The sequence below is a fragment of the Bombina bombina genome, chromosome 2 (assembly GCF_027579735.1).
Source record: "Bombina bombina isolate aBomBom1 chromosome 2, aBomBom1.pri, whole genome shotgun sequence".
NCBI classification, from domain to species: Eukaryota; Metazoa; Chordata; class Amphibia; order Anura; family Bombinatoridae; genus Bombina; species Bombina bombina.
Window position 1 is genome coordinate 754,981,317 of NC_069500.1, and position 16,664 is coordinate 754,997,980.

The following is a 16,664-nucleotide window of genomic DNA, read 5'->3' on the forward strand; positions in this document are numbered from 1 at the left end:
TATTAGAGAACCGTCAAATTCTCTTATTTTAGGTTTGTGGGGTGTTAGCTCATTTAGCTGTGTGTAGTACCTGTGGGATAAGATAGTTGCCTGTGACCCAGTGTCAATTAATCCCCTGATAGGGTTGGAGACTGAATCTTGCAGCTCAACTAATACATAATATCTTCCTGCAGTTTCTACCATTTCACACATAAAATTGGCATTCTCACACATCTGTGGGCTTTGCCACGTGTTACCTGAATTCGCCGTGTCATTCGATGCAGAGGAACCTTCATACCTACCTGTTTCCTCTATGACAGGGTCGGTTGGATTCTTTTGTACTGCATCTGTGGAGATAAGATTAGGAGAGAGCTGCAAGGGAAGAGATTTGTTAAATTGCCCGTTTTCGGTCTGTGGGGAGAGAACATGATTAGTATCATTGATATTTATTATTACATTTTGTATATCTCTCCCCTCCCCTTCAGGTGATACTGCAGTATTTATGACTGTGCCTGTGGTCCACTGCTGACCACTGGCTGTACCCCTAAAAAAGTATTGTTCGGTTGCTGAGCCGTAGATTTTTGACTCATATTAGCGATTTGTTCGCTTAACCGATTTAACTGGGTAAATAGCATATCTACCTGACTGTACAAGTTACCTCTACCCCTGGGTCTATCTCTTGGTGCCCCATTGTAATGATTCCTGGACCATTGGGGTCCCTCAGAATCAGGGCCGCTATTTCTATTCTGGCGTGGTTGCCCCTGGGGTTCAGCTTGTTCCGCATTAGTACTTTGGGGAGCATTATATACCTGGGGTGTCTGGTTACCCTGAGAATATCTTCGCCGCCTATTGTATCTACCCTTGCGCGGATACCAATGATTTGGTGAGTATTCTCTTTGTGAGTAATTATTCACCTGATTATGTCCCCCACTTTGGTTATAGTCTCCCTGCACCTCAACCTGTGTAGGGGGAGGGGCAGAATTAAACCTCTGTGGAGATGGCCTGTTTTGACTGGCCACCTCTGCATAAGTCCTCTTGTTAGACTCCAAATTGAGGGGGCTAGGTGACACCCTAGTTTCTGCCACAATTTTGGGGTTTGACTCCTTTTTCACCCCCTGTTCACTGGACTGCTGAATAGAGTATAACTTTGTACTCTCTTTGATCAGCCATTCCAATGAGCAGTCCTCATCAAAATCTCTAGCTAAGTTGATTTTGATGGATGTAGGCAGTGCTTCAAAAAATAAATTTACAAATTCTGAGCCATCAAATTTGGGATTATCTTCAGCCATACTGTACGCATTTTTCAATACAGAAAGGAATTCGATTGGACTCTGATTCGCACGACACTTTAAACCATATACCACTATTTTTGCGGCAGTTTTAGTGCGATATTGCCCGAATTCTTTTCTGCATTGTCGTTTTACCCCATTCCAGGAATGAATATTCATATCCTTTAGTGAAGCAAAGAATTTGTGATGTTTACTGTCAAATACCCAAGGCAGAAATTCAATTTTCAATTTCTCACTTGTAACATTCATTATAGCTAACGCACTTTCAAAAGCCTGTAAATGATCAATAACAGATGTTGTTCCCTTATTGGAGAATATAGGTACTGCGCGTTGTACGAAGGTGATTATTTTATGGGAATCATAGACTTTATCAGACTTACTCTGGGCTTCTCTGTTAGAGTTTCCCTCCCCCGCGCCAGCTGCGCTACAGCTGTCCTCTGGATTTACATCCTGAGGGGATTGTCTATTTGGGAAATCTATTTCTGACCCGTTAGGGGTCATTTGTCTATGTTGTTCTATATATTTTCGTACCTCGTCCCTGACGCGTTCGCTAAAGGAGTTAGCATTATCTGCATTATTCTCACTGTTAATATAAGGGTTTTCATTATGGCGATATGACCTTTTTACATCGCTTAATTCTCTCTGGCTTTGCGCAAGCTGTTTATTTAAATCTTGTATCTGCGCAATTAAGTCTGTATTATGCTTATCTAAGGCGGTTAGGTTTTGGGCAAATTCATCCATTTTATTTTTGGCTATTTTTAAACCCTCTTCGCGTCTGCGCGAGGAACAAATACTATTTTCTAGCTCCTGTATTTGCAATCGTTTGTCTGTGACACAAAACGACATTTCGTCAATAATGCATATTAAGAGGGGCCAGGATTTTAGTATTAGTTCGTCTCGTTTTTTGGGAGCTTTGCATTGATTAATCATTAATAATTCCTGGAAGAATTCATTCTCTTCATTCCACATATTATTATTAACGGTAATATTTTTAGCCCTAGTTTCAAGCATATCCATAAAATCATTTAATTCACCCGCAATATTAAACTTCCCTTTAAGGTAACTTAAGATATCTTTCTTAAGGACCTGACCTTTAGTAATGGGTATTGTAATGGGACCAATTTCATCGCTATGTATAGAATTAAATGAGTCACTTCTGGCTACAGACATTATTGTATTGGTTTAGTATTTATTTAACTAAAATGCTAATACAATTTTTGCCAATAAAAAGAGAGAAAAATTTTATATTTCAAAAAAAAAAAATATTATTAATTTTGAAATATGAAAAATTGATATTCCGAACTATGAAAAATTAATATTTTTGATTAACTTTGAAAATATGAAAAATTATTATTTTTGATTAATTTTGAAATATGAAAAATTAATATTTTTATTAATTTTTCAAAATTAATCTTTAATAATATTTCAAGATATTAATGTCAATCTCGAAATATGAAAATTAATATTTAAACTTTTCAAAAAAAAATTATATCTTCAAAATATTAATATCGAAATATGAATTATTTTTTTTCTCTTTTATAATAATTTCTATTTACTTACAAATATATTATATCAAATATGATGGAATATTAATAGATCCCAGCAGTGCCTCCAATTATTATGTCAGTATATTCATAAGAATCTTAGTAGTGCTATCCAAATAATATATCAGTTTATGGCAGGGTTATAAACACAATACAAAAAAATAGAAACCCTAATTAACCATGCATCTACTAAACCATACAATTAAAATAAATACCTGAATTCTTTTATTTAGTTAATATCCATGAACATATTGAAGTATATTTCCAATAAAAGGAAACTAAATAATATTTTAGGCGCTTGAAAACTATTTAAATATGCTATGCAAAGCTCATGCCAATTTACTTTAAAACCAATCTTTCATTCAGAGCTGCATTTAAAATATTACAATGAGACCTAAAATAGCAGTTACAAACATTCAGCAATATGATTTACAGTGCTAATTTAAGCAATAGTACAATATACACTTCTATTAAAAACATCAGAAATTGTATGTATTATTTATGTAAAGACCCAATTCTGAGTTATAACTCTACAGTTGTATAGATAAAACAATTTAGCATCAAGGATATGTATTTAACAATATACAGACTGAATATAAACTACAGCTATTATGCATATATCTGTGTTAAAATATTAATTGCAATCCTCTTTCTTTTTATATATATATATATATACGTTACCAAAATGAGATCCAACTTCAAGATTTTTTCACACCTCATATAAAATAAGTGTAATTGCAATGGAATAGGAGAAATATGGCCCACTTTGTTTTTGTAGTTTGACTGTGTCCCACGCAAAACAGTTTCAGTCAGTTCAAAACTCTGCAGCCAGTCTCTCTCCTTCCTTCTGCATCCACTTATTAGTCTAATCATAGGTGTGAAATATGGGTGGCCCTTCGAAACCTTGTCCCTCTATTGGATAGCTGGATATCCCATTTCCAACAGCCAAAAATCTTTCTGGCTGTAGTTCTCTCGTGGCAACACCGGGTGGCAGCATTATGAACAGGCATAGTAACATTTGAAACAACTTAAATCAGTATTTCTATGAAATGGTTATTAATTTTATCATAATTTACTGCGACAACTATTGATAATATTTGTTTTGGATAAGTTATATCTTAATGAATTTTCTGATCATTTTGATATGAAACATCACATATATCTAACATTATATTAAAATAATTTATATTTCATTTAGCCTAACAGAAAATTTATATCTCATAGTCATATCACATCAAAGTAACTTCCATATCTTCATCTCACTATATTTTAAGAGATGTATTTAAAACTTTATAAACATTTGTTTCACATTTATATGATATGACATTTCACCTCACGCAGGTACTCCATCTGAAATAAAGTAATAAGTGTCATTAATTATTTCTTTCCAGGTCCACAAATATTTATTTAAAAACACAGAGGTTAAGATATTCAATGCTTTCAAAATATACATATAGATATTCATATCTATCTATCTATCTATCTATCTATATATATATATAACTATATATATATCTCATATCCACTAAAATATATACAGTTGTTTTGAAATCATAATGTAAGCCATTTGTCTTCACTGTGTGCTGTATGTTCTAACTGCCCTTTCAGTAACTTCAGACTCCCTGTCTCCCATTCACTACATGGGGTCCCCTGCACCAAAGGGCAAATGCTGAAAATCTCACATGACTTGTCACCTGAGCTAGATTCCTAGGTATATTGGGAGGGGTAAATAGATTTTATCTCACATTCCCAAGCAATCATACATATGGTTTTCTGAAACTGTGTTAATTTTAGTTCCTTGCTAAATTATACAATTGCATAATTTAACATATTGAGTGTGTGAGATCTCCCAGAGATAATCCTTTGTTCTCATTTTAGCCAAGAATGTCTCCTGTGCAATTGGAGAAGTGGGGAAATCTCTTAGAAATAATCCTTTGTTTTATAGACCATGTGCACATCCACAGATTTATTAAATAAAGTTAAATATACTTCTATATATTATTTAATAATATTTCAAATACCTTGACAATACGTTTGGGTTGATTGACACCCCCTGCTAGTGGCCTATGGGCCGCGAATCTGCAGGGGGCGGCATTAGGGTTAAAGCCAACTCCAGAGCAGTATTGCCCTACTGGAACCTAGCTGAACAGTTGCACCAGGGCACCTTAATAGCCATTCTATACATAGGTGTGTGCAGAATGTGTACAATTCTAATAAGGGGAACTTTGTATTATTTCAGTTTGCAGGTCCATCTATCTATCTACATTGTTATACAGAGCAGCATGTATATATTACTATTTCTTACTACTACGTTCCTTAAAATAATGTGCACTATCTGAACCATGAAAGTTTAAACTTTTAAGTATTTAAAGAATGGATTATAATATACTACATTATGATTCTTCCTCAATGCCTCTGCTTTTGCTTCCATTAAACTGAAGCAGGGTTCTACCTTAGAATAATAAAACATCAGTTAATCCAATATTTGAATACCTTAAAAAATATATAAAAATATAAATTGAATTAGAAAAAAATGCTCAAATTAGTAAATGCTATAACAACAAAATCTACTTAAATTTAAAAAAAAAATGGAAAGGATATTTATGAACTTTGCATTGTCGAGGGGGGGGGGTACAAAAACCCACAAAAGAGATTTATTTGCTAAGATGTGATACATATAATCACACTGATTGTTTTTATCATATATATATATACAGTGGATATAAAAAGTCTACACACCCCTGTTAAAATGTCAGGTTTCTGTGATGTAAAAAAAATGAGACAAAGATAAATCATTTCAGAACTTTTTCCACCTTTAATGTGACCTATAAACTGTACAACTCAATTGCAAAACAAACTGAAACTTTTAGGTGGAGGGAAGTAAAAATAAAAAAATTAAAATAATGTGGTTGCATAAGTGTGCACACCCTCTTATAACTGGGGATGTAGCTGTGTTTAGAATTGAGCAATCACATTCAAAATCATATTAAATAGGAGTCAGTACACACCTGTCATCATTTAAAGTGCCTCTGATTAACCCCAAATAAAGTTTAGCTGTTCTAGTAGGTCTTTCCTGACATTTTCTTAGTCACAACCTACAGCAAAAGCCATGGTCCGCAGAGATCTCCCAAAGCATCAGAGGGATCTCATTGTTAAAAGGTATCAGTCAGGAGAACGGTACAAAAGAATTTCCAAGGCATTAGATATACCATGGAACACAGTGAAGACAGTCATCATCAAATGAAGAAAATATGGTGCAACAGTGACATTACCAAGAACTGGACGTCCCTCCAAAATTGGTGACAAGACGAGAAGAAAACTGTTCTGGGAGGCTGCCAAGAGGCCTACAGCACCATTAAAGGAGCTGCAGGAATATCTGGCAACTACTGGCTGTGTGGTGCATTTGACAACAATCGCTCGTATTCTTCATATGTCTGGGCTATGGTGTAGAGTGGCAAGACGGAAGCCTTTGCTTACGACAAAAAACATCCAAGCCCAGCAAAATTTTGCAAAAACACATCTGAAGTCTCCCAAAAGCATGTCGCAAAAGGTGTTCTGGTTTGATGAAACCAAGATTAAACTTTTTTGCCATAATTATAAAAGAAATGTTTGGCGCAAAAACAACACTGCATATAACCAAAAGAACACCATACCCACAGTGAAGCATTTTGGTGTCAGCATCATGCTTTGGGTCTGTTTTTCTTTAGCTGGAACTGAGGCCTTAGTCAAGGTAGAGGGAATTATGAACAGTTACAAATACCAGACAATATTGGCACAAAACCTTCAGGCTTCTGCTAGAAAGCTGAACATGAAGAGGAACTTTATCTTTCAGCATGACAACGCCCCAAAGCATACATCCAAATCAACAAAGGAATGGCTTCACCAGAAGAAGATTAAAGTTTTGGAATGGCCCAGTCAGAGCCCAGACCTGAATCCAATCGAAAATCTGTGGGGGGTGATCTTAAGTGGGCTGTGCACAAGATATGCCCTCACAATCTGACAGATTTGGATTGTTTTTGCAAAGAAGATGTGCCATGCTGAAAAACTCATACCCAAAAAGACTGAGTGCTGTAATAAAATCAAAGGGTGCTTCAACAAAGTATTAGTTTAAGGGTGTGCACACTTATGCAACCATATTATTTTAGTTTTTTTATTTCTACTTCCCTCCACCTAAAAGATTTTAGTTTGTTTTGCAATTGAGTTGTACAGTTTATAGGTCACATTAAAGGTGGAAAAAGATCTGAAATGATTTATCTTTGTCTTATTTTTTTACATCACAGAAACATGACATTTTAACAGGGGTGTGTAGACTTTTTATATATATATATATATATATATATATATATATATATATATATATATATATATATATATATATAAGTCTGTGAGTGAGTCCAGTCTGTGAGTGCGGTCCATTCCTGTGTTTTGTATTTACATAGGGGAGGTTACAAAAGCCTGTGTCACCCTGGGAGGTTCCCAGTTGGTTTGTTTGGAAGTATACATTGTGTGGGTGCTGGTTAGGGTCCCAGGAAGGGGGAGACCTTGTCGTGGTCCTGGGCTTGATCCTTTGGCGCCAAATGTAACTGACTTCCCCCAGTTTTGCTTTTAAACATTGCTGTGAATCTGCTAGTGAGTGCTGGGTTTTTTGTGTTTTGTGTTAATGTTTGTAATGCTCCCCTGCGGACCTGACACCCAGGTTGCTCGGGGGTTGACTGCCTGGGTTGCTGGGAACTTTGCAGCTATCTGTCAGTGTTCAGGGCTGTGGAGTTAACAGTGGCTTAGGATGTGTACCCAGTCCAGTCTGTGAGTGCGGTCCATTCCTGTGTTTTGTATTTACATAGGGGAGGTTACAAAAGCCTGTGTCACCCTGGGAGGTTCCCAGTTGGTTTGTTTGGAAGTATGCATTGTGTGGGTGCTGGTTAGGGTCCCAGGAAGGGGGAGACCTTGTCGTGGTCCTGGGCTTGATCCTTTGGCGCCAAATGTAACTGACTTCCCCCAGTTTTGCTTTTAAACATTGCTGTGACTCTGCTAGTGAGTGCTGGGTTTTTTGTGTTTTGTGTTAATGTTTGTAATGCTCCCCTGCGGACCTGACACCCAGGTTGCTCGGGGGTTGACTGCCTGGGTTGCTGGGAACTTTGCAGCTGTCTGTCAGTGTTCAGGGCTGTGGAGTTAACAGTGGCTTAGGATGTGTACCCAGTCCAGTCTGTGAGTGCAGTCCATTCCTGTGTTTTATATATATATATATATATATATATATATATATATATATATATATATATATATTCATACTTTATAATTTTCATATATATAGCATCAGGAGTTTTTCATATTTCACTGGTAGCAAACATTTTATCATTACAAAAGAGTTTACTTCAATGAAGTTTTTCTCATGAGAGAATGATAGGGAGTCCATGGTGCTGATTTTCCAAGGTTAGAATTCAGTTTTTTCATTTCCTACACTAGATAAAAAACACAGATGCAAGAAGTTTTTTTTGTTTCTGGTAAAATAACGGGAATGAACAAACTATTACTAAACAATGACTTCCAATTATACAATAGTATATTTATCTTGTAGTTGGTATATACTGTATGTTTATGTGGCACAATAGTTGTGTTGCCAATTTGCCATAAGACATTAAAGGATATTTCTTGGTTCTAAAAATAAATGTATTATATTTCTCTTTATTATTCCTTATTACAGTTATACATATTACAACTGACCAATCACAGCCATACACATCAAATGTGGTCTTAACATTTACATAGTACATTTCTATATAAAAAGGGTCACATACAACACACCAGGGGGTGGGGGGGGGGGGGGTTGTCCCACATCTGAACAAAGGGCCTCCAGCTGAACAAAGGGCCACCAACTGAACAACTGGCCGCCGACAGAACAACTGGCCGCTGACTGGTACACCAACAAGCTGGATCAGACATGATCACCTGACACCAAACCTAGATGGAATTAACCTGAGATGGCAATAAAACCTGCCGCATCTCATCTCACTAACTATTAAGTATATATTTTTTTACTTCACACATGACCCCACACATAATCACACGGGGCTATTACTACACTATAAATACTTTGACTTATTTTTACTTTGTTTCCTATTATTCTGCAGATGTTATTTATAATTATTTTCCTCTTCAGCAATATGTCTCTTTCTAGGGCCCAGAAATGAACATGTAGCATTTTCTCATTTGAGTAATACATTTTTGACTTGATATAGCTAAAGTGTATATAAAAAAAATCTATATTTTACATTGTAAATTGGTAGATTTCCGGATTACATCTATACTTGATTTGGAATCAATTGTTTGACTTTCCTGGAGTCTTTGCCACTACTGATACCGGTCTAATTACATCTGCAGATGACTGTATCATTTTGTATGTGTGGTATTATCTATGCACTCCTATTTGTGTTATTGTACTCGCATATGTGTGCAGGTTTGGATGCATTAATCAGCCATGTCCAATTTATCTGACAGAGTGCGTCATTGTCATTCTTTGGGGTATTGAATAAACATTATACTCTGCCTTCTTATTCCTTTTTCTGTGTAATTTATGGCAGACTGCACCACTGAGTCAGGTGTATGTATAATTTGGTATTAAGTGAGCACCATTGCCCCCTATATTCTGACTATTAGATTACAATGTAGTGTTTAGCTATTTCCCATTTCTTGAATACAGCGTAATTGGGTTCTATGTTCAGTATTCCTATACTTTTATATTAAAGGTGTGGTGAGATTTGGGAATGGGCATTCAGAACAAAGTTTATTTTGAATTTCTTTATCTAATGGGCTTCTACTCATAATAATCAGTCTATTCTCTGAAGTAAATATCTCAAAGGATCATGGGTGCTGTCAGTCCTCCACATTGAAAAGAGGGTTTTCTTGATGGGATTTTTTTGTGTGCAAGGTTTAGTTTGACTATGATTCTTATATAGAATAGTCGGAAGTGTAAGATTCAAGCTAATTATAAGTATCAATCTTCTCTCAGACATAAAAAAAGATAACTGAGGCAGATAGAAAAATAGTTAAATAAGTTTAAAAAAGATTAAATAGGGGGAGCTTCAGAGCGGCGGCCATGACAGGTCATGATTCTGAGAGCTGGAGAGACAATACAACTAATCTACTGAATATCTACTGGCATCAACAACATCTACAAACTATCTTTGAAGATAAGACCATCTTATGTTCTGCTGAATAAGCTCTGATGTTTATCTTATTTCCAGCTCCAGTTTACCGGGACTTTACTTTGAGGCCTCTGAATGACGGAGGTGACAGCTTCATCCTCAACCCCAGGCAATATCATCATCATTATGATATCTTCCGAGCACAGTGCAAGCTCACAAAGCACTGCATATTTCTACACTTTCACCTATTTTACATCAGGGAAGCTAAGCTCATCTACAAAGGTTGTGTACCAGTGTATGTGCTAAACAAATCTTATTGTTGGAGCCCCACCTAAGATGGCCATGGACACGCTATCATTACTGCAAACAACTTGCTTTTAAAACATAGGCAAAGCTTTGAAGTGCTCTTTGAAGTTAACCAGAGGGGTCATCCAGTTACTGTGAGCAATGAGGCTATAACACCAAATACCACTCCATGGTTACCTCCCCGCCGGAGTCCCTCCAAGATGTTCACTACAGAGGAAGAGGCGAGGGGCATTCCCCTGGTACTGAGCTACAAACCGGTTCTGGGGCCATGGGCCACCCAGTGGATAATCCACTGCGGTGTAGATCTGATCCAGATTCATATGGCTGTATGCAATATATCAAGCATACAAGAGCCTCCTTAGATGTGAGGGTTAAAAGGCCAACTGATGAAGAGGTATATAGAAAAGAAACCATCATACCACAGGCCTGGGCTTGTCTGGTGACACAGTGTTTTCCAATGGTCTAACATCAGGGGCCCCCGCAGACACACAGAGTAATGAAGATAACTTTGCCTTGAAAGCTGTGGGACCCTGGTAGTTGTCATACTGTGTGTAGAAGCGGTGACCTGATCGTGTTCACTACAGAGAGGTTGTGCCTAGTGATAACTTTGGATGACCGTTCTGGAGTGGGCTAACTTCTTGACAGATATGACCTTTTGGACTACATGTTCATATACAGTAATTTGACTTTACATATAGATTGTTGGGGATCATCATACTATACTTTCCAGCATATTATCTGTTAGTAAATCCTATTTTATTTTGTTTTATATACGTTTTTGTGGTACAGATAGTATATTAAAGAATCTCCCATACACAATTATTATCAGCATAACTGCCAATCTTCCTAATTTCTTTATAGGGTGACTTATGTGACATCTCAGCTATTAAGGTTATTTTCTCTCAGAAAGAGTCAAATTTGGTATATTATAATGGTTGCCTTTACTCTTCCCCATCCTGCTTACCTAGGAGTTTTCTTTTGTAACCTTTGAAATTGAGATTACTGTTTATAATTAATGGGAGTATGTCAATTATTATATGCAGTATTGGCTATATCTCTAACAGTTAGATTACCTACAAAGATACAAGCACATTATTAACTCTTTAATATTAACACCTGCAAATTAAGAGTTGTCGCACTCTCAGCGGCCGAGGCAGTGCCACATATGTAGTACTCTTCTTTGACTATATTCGTAGACAATGGTCTACTGTGCACTTAATGTAGTAACTCGCTCCCTCTATATTTTAAAGCAGTTAGTAGGCTCAGTCCATGTTATTTATTTATTCACTTATCTGTTTATTCTCCATTTCCCTTTAATTGTTTCAGGTTATAAAGGCCCATAAGCAATGTCGATTCTTGATAAATCTTTTTAGCCTCACCCTATAGGATTTAATTGGAAAAAACTCTGCATTCTTAATGTCATTCCCAACACCTGGCCTATTCCCATATAGCTACCCTGACTATGAGACATACAAATTTCAATTTCTTGCAATTTTTAAACTATTTCATCCACTGCAAGCATTTTAATTTTCTTGTTGCAGCAACAGTTATTATGTTATCATTTTATTGTTAAAGGGACATTCAGGTTAAATTAAATTTTCATGATTCAGATACAGCATGTAATTTTAAACAACTTTCCAATTTACTTCCATTAACAAAAATGTTCACAGTCTTTTATATTTACAATTTTTGAGTCACCAGATCCTACTGAGCATGTGCAAGAATTCACAGACTATACGTATATGCATTTGTGATTGGCTGATTGCTATCACATGGTACAAGGGGAGTGGAAATATACATAACTTTGAAATTTGTTATAAAAAAATCTACTACTCATTTGAAGTTCAGACTAAGTGCTATTGCATTGTCTTGTTATCTTGCATTTGTTGATTATGCAAATCTAATGTGTTGACTGGTCCTTTAAAGCATATTATACAACTTGTCTATAACATAACATTATATAACATTTTCTTCTGCTATTGTTATTTTCTAGTTCACTTTATAGTTAAGAAAGTTGCATTACTTATCAGCCCCCCTTCTTTATGTCACAGGAATATACCTAGGTCCAAGAGTAGCCCTTTGTCCAATGGGGGAATCCTAAAATGTAAAACTGAGGTTTAATTATTTATATTAGTTTTTGCTCTTTGCAGACACTTTCTTGTACCCTGGAATGGGGTATACTGTTTTGTATGGAGTATTTGGTTTTGGTCTTTATTATATGTTAACTATGACTGTCTGTAATCATTTTCTGAAAACTCAATAAAATATATATATATATAAAAAGTAAAATAAAAAAGTGTAAGGTATGTGAAAAAGAGAAAATATGACTTAAAAATGCTGAACTTCAAAGGATAGTAAAGTAAAAAAAAAAATATTTAATGAGTCAGATAGAGCATACCATTTTTAAACAACTTTCCAAAGTACTTAAATTACATCATTTGCTTCATTCTCTTATTATTATCGGTTATTTGTAGAGCGCCAACAGATTCCACAGCACTAAACTCTTAGGGGGCGATTTATCAATGTCTGGCAGACATGATACGCTGTAGCGTATCACGTCCGCCAGACATCGCTGAATGCAGACAGCATACGCCTTTGGCATTCAGCATTGCACAAGCAGTTCTAGTGAACTGCTTGTGCAATGCTGCCCCCTGCAGATTCGTGGTCAATTGGCCGCTAGAAGGGGTGTCAATCAGCCATATCGTACACAATTAAGCGGCGTATGAGTTAAAGGGACACTGAACCCAATTTTTTCTTTCATGATTCAGATAGAGCATGCAATTTTAAGCAACTTTCTAATTTACTCCTATTATCAATTTTTCTTCATTCTCTTGCTATATTTACGGTATTTGAAAAAGAAGGCATCTAAGCTTTTTTATTAGTTTAGCACTATGGACAGCACTTTTTCATTGGTGGATGAATTTATCCACCAATCAGCAAGAACAACCCAGGTTGTTCACCAAAAATGGGCCGGCATCTAAACTTACATTCTTGCATTTCAAAAAAAGATACCAAGAGAATAAAGAACATTTGATAATAGGAGTAAATTAGAAAGTTGCTTAAAATTTCATGCTCTATCGGAATCACAAAAGAAAAAATTTGGGTTCAGTGTCCCTTTAAAGAGCAGCAGTCTTAAGACCGCTGCTTTTTAACTCCTGTTTCTGGCGAGCCTGAAGGCTTGTGCGGAAATAAGGGGAACAGGGGCCATTCGGCCCTTGTTAAATCGACACCTTAGTAATCCTTTGTTAAAAAAATCACACCAAGATAGCACCAATTTTCTTGATTCAATGCACATTTCAATTTTGACCTTTCTATCCCTTTAAGAGACAGCAGTAGAGAAGGTAATGGTCAGAGCTGAGACAAAAGGAGGGAAACAGAATAGAACAAATACAGAGGACACCAGGGATGTGGGGTAAACACATAGACCAGATGCAGAGTAATAAAAAGTATCAAGGAAGACAGCTAAAGAAATGTGGACTGGTATCCCAGGGCACATCATAGTATTTTTTTTTACACAGAGCGCATAAAATGTTTCTACACCTGTGATAGGCTATTAAAAAATGTAGGTGTGGCCGGGGCAGCTACATGGATGTTCATTACATTGTATGCTCTGTCTGAATCATATTTTTTTTTGTTTGTTTCATATCCCTTTAATTAAATGTAGCCCAGAATAATAATATATAGGAGAGAGAACATCATTCTGATACTTCCATAGACTATGCAAAGAGAGTCTGATCTCTTATACTCTGTTACTCAAAAATGCAAATACTACTTGCAAATATCTATGAACCTTTATAAAACCTAGTTATTAAAATGATAAACATGAGCTCAGCATTTCTTCAAACTGCCACCAGAGGTCAGAATAGGATAACTAATGGAGGAAGCGACTATCTGAGGCACTACACTTTTAGCACCTTTGATGCTATGGCAACTGACGATAATGAAAACATGATTTGCAGTTCAAAATTATGTTTAAATACGTTTCATATTATAAATAGTAATATAGTGCTAGCTTTTTTGTACTAAAACATCAACTTAGGATAAATTACTTTATTAACATTTACTTTATTAACATTCTATGTGCTACATTATTTTTTTTTACCACAGTGGTTTGTTAGTATTCTCCTAAACTATCCTATACTAGTGATGTCCATTTGCATTGTATTTTCTGGATGAAGCTGGTACTTACTGTTTTTTCCCCATAAAACTTTAAATGTCAGGCAATTTTCATCTCTTTTTTTTGTTTTTGAGGCGCTTCAGTCAGTATAATTGTTATTAGATTTGTGTTAAAATGAGAGTTGTAAATTTGAATATTAACTTGACGCCTCAGATATTGATATCATTATACGCCCTGTTTTAACTATAGTTAGTCAATACAGCCTTATATAGCATCATAACATTTTAGTGCTTTGTGTTTTGGCATCTAGTGACAGACTTATGCATGCCAGGCCTATGCCCAGGGGCATAACTAGACCACAATGGGCATCAGGGCAAAGGCAGTAGCTGGGCCCCGTATTTCTTCTGGCTGTTGGCAATCTTTTCTGTGGCTGTGGACCATTCTTCCCCTATAATTAGCATGTGCCAGATAATATGCACTTGTGCAGCCTTCCACTGCAAATATTGTGGCAGGTTTCCTTTACAATCCTGCTGTGGCCATCTTGTAAACTCTGCTACCATATTTGTAAAAGTAAATTCATACACTTACACTATACCGTGATTTGCAGGGGGCACACAGGAGGGCCTGACATGATGCAGGTGTAGCCTAGGCACCACTGCTCCCCCTGTAGGAACTACTACTAACTGAAGGCCCAGAAGGGACATCTAGATGTGTGGGCTTCAATTGAGACTTCTTAGACCCCTGTAGTTGTGTCCCTACCTACGCCATTGCCTATTGTGGCATTTTTTTGGGGGGGGGGGGGTGTTGAGCAGTAGCTCTGCTGAATGCTGCTTTGTTGCCCTATGCTCTTCACAGAAGTATTTTTTTATTTATTAATCTATTTATTTACTGTATTGAGACACCACAATGTCCCCTCCAGCACAATATACCTGGTGTCTATGACAAGGCCATGATCCCTCGGCCTTCCCAAGAAGTCTGCTTCTTTTGCACTGCAATGCCAATTTGTACCTGGCAGCAGTAAATGACATTATCTGCCCTGTTACCATTGTGTGTATTGTCATTTACCTCCTCAGAACACTGGTAGAACCAATAAATAAAGGCCCCAGTGCAATAAATAATAATCCAAGAAGAGACCTTAAAACCAATAGAAAAATATATATTTTGGAAGCTACATACTTAGGGGCGGATTTATCAAGCAGTCAAGGCTGCTTATTCTGCGCAAGCCTTCAGGCTCGCCGGAATCAAGAGTTAAGAAGCAGCGGTCCTAAGACCGCTGCTTCTTAACTCGTCCGCCACCTCTGAGGTGATCGGGATGATTGACACCCCCTGCTAGAGGCCGATTGGCCTCAAATGTGCAGGGGGGGCAGCATCGCACCAGCATTTCACTAGAAATGCTTGTGCAATGATAAATGCCAACAGCGTGTGCTGTCTGCATTTATCGATGTGGGGCAGACATAATCCACTACAGCGGATGATGTCCACCCGCACATTGATAAATCAGCCCAGATCAGGTGCACATCCCTGCAGTCCTTTGTATGCTCCTAAGCCTAGATGATATGTCACAAAAAATGCAAGTCCCTGTGGCACTTTTATGCCAGCTATATGCCAAAGTAACTGCTCAAAACAGGTGCTTGCCCCCAGGGCCGTTACTAGAAATTTTGGGGTCCCTTACTAAGACCCTTTTTTTTGGTAAACAAATATCAAGCCTGCCACCATGTCAAGATAGACTCTTTGAGCAGGACCCTACACTAACATAGCATTTCCAAGGTGCTTGTACTAACTGGGATAGCAGGGAAATAAAAACTAGACATGTGCGGTTCGTTTCGGATTAATTCGGAAATTCGGTAAATTCTGTAAATTCGGAGATTCGGATCGATTCGGATTTCCGAATTAAAATACTTCCGAATCTACCGAATGAATCCGAAATAGCTGCCGTATCTCCGAATAAATCCGAATTAGCTCGTTAAAATTCGGCATTTCCCCATAGGAAACAATGGGAGTTTCGGCTGAAAAAAAACTAACACCGCAGCCCCATTGTTTCCTATGGGGAAACACTAAGTCTGCACCTAACACCCTAACATGTACCCCGAGTCTCTAAACACCCCTAATCTAACACTTATTAACCCCTAATCTGCCGCCCCCGCTATCGCTGACACCTGCATTATTTTATTAACCCCTAATCTGCCGACCCGATATCGCCGCCGCCTACATTATAGCTATTAACCCCTAATCTGCTGTCCCTAACACCGCCGACCCCTACATTATAGTTATTAACCCCTAATCTGCC